Raw genomic sequence first — 6,031 nt, 5'->3', positions numbered from 1 at the left:
AAATTTTATGCTTTGGTTATTTGCTTTATAGTATATATGAATATAATTATCTTTTACGCTATAAGAATTATGTACCGATAGTTTTATGAAAATTATTTTATAAGAAAATAGTTTATTTTATTGAATATTTTTATTATATTCAAATGGTCAAATTTTCACTTCAAATGAACGTTTTACATACTTAATTTCTTTTTAATCATTAAACATATATTTTCTGCTTACCTACTACATTTTTAACAAGTTTTGAGATTTAAAAAAAAAATGACGAAAATGACCCTGTGAGCCAAAAAAATATATGTTACGTTATGATTTGGAAATGATTTGTGATCCTTCGTATTTTGATTATTTCATAACTATTGCTCATCCGGGAAGTGCGAAAGCTAATACGAGAGCCTTGCGAGGTTTCGATCGACATTCGGGGTGAAGAATGTTTGTCGAGGCTTCGCGACGGTTGTCACGGGCTCGATGGGGAGTTCCGGGTCGTGACAATATTTGAGCGAGAAAATATTGTTTCATCCTTTCTATTTTTGTGTAAATTGCGACAAGTATCGATACTTGAGTTTTTGGGTTTCAAGTATTGATATTTGTTCATCAAGTGTTGATACTTGTTCATCAAAATCCTTTTTAAAAGCTTTTTGGACAAGAAGTATCAATACTTGTTCATCATTTATCGATACTTCTATTCCAAAATGCAAATTTTTACTTTGAAAACATATCCTTTTTGGCCTACATTCCTCTCTTATGAACATAAACACTTATAAACATGAAATTTGAGTTGCTCTAAAGAAAATTTTCAAAATCATTAAGCTAAAAACATGTTTGAATTACTCACCAAGTAGGATTTTACTTAGCTATTATGCACCTAAGGTGAGGGGTTTCACAATATCCAATTCTTATCATTAAACACTCTATCATTACGAATAAAACCATATTGACCATGTAATAGCAAAGAAAGCAATAAGCCTAATATTGCATTTTCCATCATTGAAATCTACAACTCTCCATGTTGTTGAATTTCTTCACAAAAGTGTACATATCGCAACAAGTAATATAGAGTAACTAGAGTGTCGAATCTCATAGGGAATTGCACTAACTTAAGCTAAGTACTAAAAATGTGGCACTTTAACTTTATCCAAGTAATCAAAATTAAAAGATTAATTAAAAATAAAATTGAACTAACAAACTAAAACTAATAATTGAATGACAAAGTTTACTAGAAAAACGATTGATTAAAAGCTTAGGATTATGATATCCCTCAACACTTCATTTGAATTTTTTTTCTTTGTCTAGGCTTATTTCCATAGATTGAATTGTTAACCTAGAGTCTCAAGCTATTTACAAGTTTCTGTCGAAGTACTCATAAAAATATATATCTCAATTAATTTACTATATATCTATGTAAATTCAATTGAAGATAGATTCATTAAGTTTATGCTCTAATCTTGGCTACATTGGACACATAGGTATATGTGTATCCTATATGTAAATCAAATCACCTAATCAAATAAGTAAATTTAAACACACGATATTCCATTCATGGCCTAATCTAATCTCCTTTCATAAAGTTATATTTAGATATCCAAATCATTCTAATTGGTGATCAAGCAATTAGAAGCATTAAACATAAAATTGGAATAAACAACTCATATTCCATTGAAATTAAGCAAAAGAGAGATAAAGTATTCAAATTACATTTTGAGTTCCATCATAATCCTAGAAAAAGTAAATTAGCTCATAATATTAACTAAAGATACCTTCCAAAGAAAATTAACCATTAATCCAAGTCAAAGAAAATTAGAGAAAGACAGAAGTAGAGAGAGAAACTAATATGTTAAAGCTTTTTTATCTCAATTCTCCCTCGAATTCTCTTGCTTTCTTGCTTTGTTTTTGGCTCTTTTTCTCCAAAATAGTGGCATTCTATCTCCTCTTGAAAACTGCTGAAAAAAGGCCCTTTCAATACTCTCCAAAAGCCCTACTTTTAAAAATCCCATAAAAATTTTGGCAACTCATCTGGTGCCACCGCGTCATGCTCTCGGGTTTAAGTATGATGTTTCTTTCTTCAACTAGCATTACGACCTCCCTTCACCAGTGCCACGGTGTTGTGCTCTTAGGTCCTACTATGGGACATTGTTGCATCTTGGCATCGCAACTTTGAGCAATTCAAGGCTGCAGCCTTTACTTCCATATGTGGCCTTGTGCAGAACTATAGCAATCTAGGCTTTTTCAATATGGTTTTCACCTCAATCTAATTCAAACTAGATGAAGTGCTAAATATAAAAGTTGTAGCCTTTTCTCTTATCTTTGTAATGGTTTAAAAGTCATGTCAATTGGGCATTTGTAGCTCAAGTTATTCTTGAAATATTGAAACATATATGAACAAAACCATCACCATACTTGCACAAATTTTCATTAACTAAGGTCTTTTCATCAAATTTCCTGCAAAAACAATAAAAAAGTTCAGCAATAACTTACTTTAAAGCAAAATAACACAAAATTAAACTAAAATAACTTAAACTAACCTAATCAACATGTATTGAACTAAATTAAGAAAAATAACTAAAATACTTAAATATCGAATCTAAAATCTTAAAAACTTAGCTACCTAAGCCCTCAAAATGTGATAAAATAACTTTACATAATAGAGTTATCACTCCATAACAATAAAAAGGCCTAACCATTATTAGGTGTCACCCAATTAAAATTACATTCAGCAGACCACAAATTCCTTACTTTGCATGATTCACAAGAAGTTAAGAATAGATGATTCACCATCTTTCTACCTTGCTTACATGGTCAACATATTGTTTGTTCCTTTCCAATTAAACCTTTTCAAGCAAGTTCATCCTTCACTATGATCCTCGCTCACATTAATTGCTAAACAAAAATTTCTACTCTATATGGAGCATTTACTAACCAAATGTTTACCAATCTAAAGTACATTAGTGTATTTTTCTATAGCTTTCTTCATTGGAATGATGTTGATAAAGGAAGGGCATACATTGATTAATATTAAATGACCAAAGTATTTTACATTGTTGGTGGAATTTTTAATACATAATTATTTATAAAAAAATTTAACACCTAAATTCTTTATATGTACATGTATGCATGTGTTTCTTTTTCTTTGACTTATAATTGGCATTTGACTTATTGATCCATTTTGTATTCATTCTATGAAAATTATATATTTTATTTCTAATCATCCATAATATAAACCACCTGTGTTGAAATATAATAAGAACTTAATAGAAAGAAAAATCAATAAAAAAATACAATCTATAAAACCAATTCACATCTTATATTTCTAAGTAAACTATCTGTGTAAGTTAAAATATTATTTAGGCATAATACTTAAAAAGTCTCATAAGTATTGATGAAAATTTAAATAAGTCTTTATTTTCTATTGCATTCAATCAAGCCTTGAACTTTATTTTAGATCAAATAAGTCCTTATGACTAATCGTTATTAGTTAAAATATCACTTATTATTTTATGTCATCTGCAATGTTAATATGTCATAGTGAATAGTGATATACAATGGTGGAGGAAAGGGATCCAATAGCCCTCAAGTTTTAAATTTTTATAATATACTCCTTTTTTTTAAATTTTATAATTTTGCACCAACAAATATTGACCCTTTAGTATGTCTATTTTATAAATATTATCTTTGCCCCCCAATGTGAAATTCTGACTCTACCACTAATGACGTAGCATGTTGACGTGGCATGATGTCAATGCCACATTGCATATTCATCCTCCATGTCAATGCCACATGGTATAAAAATGATAAATGACATTTTGACTAATAACAGTTAGTCAACCATTAGTGATAAAGGTCTATTTGATCCAAAATAAAAATATAAAGGCTTAATTGAATGTAATAAAATTTTAAGGATTTACTTAAACTTTTTTAAATAATTTAGGAGTTTTCTAAAACAATGTACCTATTATTTATAATCAAGGAAAACCTTTCTATATTTACACATTTATGTATCATTAGTTGCATGTAGAAGTTATTGAAATTCATCAGCTATTTAGATTTCATAATTATTTAACACTTCAACGATTCGAACAATAAAATTTATAGTTTTTTGTATAGTTAAATTTAAATTTTATTAAGAAAATTTTTCTTTAATAATAGTTTATGAAATGCCCCATACTTTGATATGGTGATAAATAAAGATTATTGGATGCTAATTGAGGCCAATTATAATGTTTAAACGTGATAAAAGACGAAAGGAGTAGTTTAGGATAAAATGATCCGCGTGAGAGAAAATAATAATAAAATAATAATAATTTTATCGGAGGATAATTTGTGAGATAAAAGGTGATTCGGAAGTCAAGTGAGGCATAATAAGGTATTTTAGGTACCAAGGAGACAAGATAAATTTTTTAAAATAAAATAATATTTTATTAATTAAATAATATTAAAATATTAATATTTAACTGGATGTTGAAATTAGTCATGAAAATGGATCATATGGTTGATCCAAGTGCGGGACAAGAAATATAAGTGAATTTTTGTAGAAATGAGTGACAAGTGAAATACACGTATTTTGTTAAGTCGAACCAACGCGGATAAGTAAATATTTAAATATTGTGGTAATACCGTGTTGAGGTGCAATTTTTATATTTCGTTGGTACACACATCGAGGAAGGAAGCTAGATGAAAATTGAAATTTTTAGATGTATTAAAAGGATCGAATTTAATATATAAAAGTTAAAGGATATGTAATGGAAATTAATGAGAAAAATAAAATGAACATAGAGTAAGAAAAAAAATAAATTAATATATTAGAGGACCAACATGGGCAGCCGCTTATGTGGTCAATAAAAGAGTCAAAGACTCTTTACTTGGTGAATTGGAAGGGGGGCCCGGCCATGTGAAGCAACAAGTGAAGGAAGAAAAGAAAAAAAATTGTGATGTGGCCGGTTGGAATAATGTGGAACATTCATGAAGAAATAAAATAATATATATATATATATCTAATTGACCAAACTAAGTGAAGAAGACCAAGAAGAAGAGAGAGGTCGGTTGAGGGAGTGTAAAAGAGAAACCACATAACAAAGAAGAAACGGAGAGAAAGAAAGAAAAAAAAGAAAGCCGAGAGAGAAGAAAAAATAAAAAGGAAAAAAGAGCTGAGTTGAGGGGCTATTTTTGCTACCATTCAAGAAGGAAAAGAGAGCCATTTAAGGGCTGATTTTTGAGGCTAAAAAGTGTCATTTTTCTACTGGTTTTGGAGGTTGGAAAGTGCCATTTTTCTATTGATTTTGGAGACCAAAAAGTGTAAAATTTTATAGCAGAAAATTGAAGGTTTTGAGGTGCTGTTTTGATGGTTAATTGTGCTTGTTGTGGCTGTAAATTTTTTGAGGAAAAAGTGCAGCTTAGTTACTGAAATTTTAAGGAAAAACAGAGCAGCATAGCTGTTGATTTTGAAGCAAAAAAAAAATAAGTAACTTTAGCTGCTGAAAAATTAAAAGTTGAAAGGCAAGAAAGGGTGATCGGTGGTGAGAGGGAGAGAGAGGAAGATAGTGGGACGGTTTGTGCATGTGAAGAGAAGAAAAAGGAAGACAACAAGGGCTGCTGGACGGAAGGAAAGAGAGAAAGAAAAGAAAAGAAAAGAAAAGAAAGGAAAAAAAAATAACAAGATAGAAAATTGGACATGGCCCAATAAAGGAAGAATGGGCATGACCCAGTTAAAAAAAAGAAAAGGGAGAAGTCCATGAATAAGAGTCCAAAAACACCAAAGGAAGAAAAAATCCAAAAAAAAAGGAAGGTGGAGATTTGGGCCAACCTAGTTTAATTGAGTAAAATTTCTTTACTCTTCACCATGATTCATTTTGAAATTGGACTATATGGAGGCTAGTTTATTTTATTTAATTATGCATTAGTTAATTGGTGATATGAAGTAAATTTAAGTTGCTTAGAAGGTTGAAATTGAAATGCCCCATACTTTGATATGGTGATAAATAAAGTTGGTCGGATGCAAATTGAGGCATAATAAGGAACTTTGGGAACCAAAGAGATAAGA

Source organism: Theobroma cacao, chromosome 6 (genome assembly GCF_000208745.1).
Source record: "Theobroma cacao cultivar B97-61/B2 chromosome 6, Criollo_cocoa_genome_V2, whole genome shotgun sequence".
Lineage (NCBI taxonomy): Eukaryota > Viridiplantae > Streptophyta > Magnoliopsida > Malvales > Malvaceae > Theobroma > Theobroma cacao.
The sequence above is the reverse complement of the archived record's forward strand: the minus strand, read 5'-3'. Positions refer to the sequence as shown.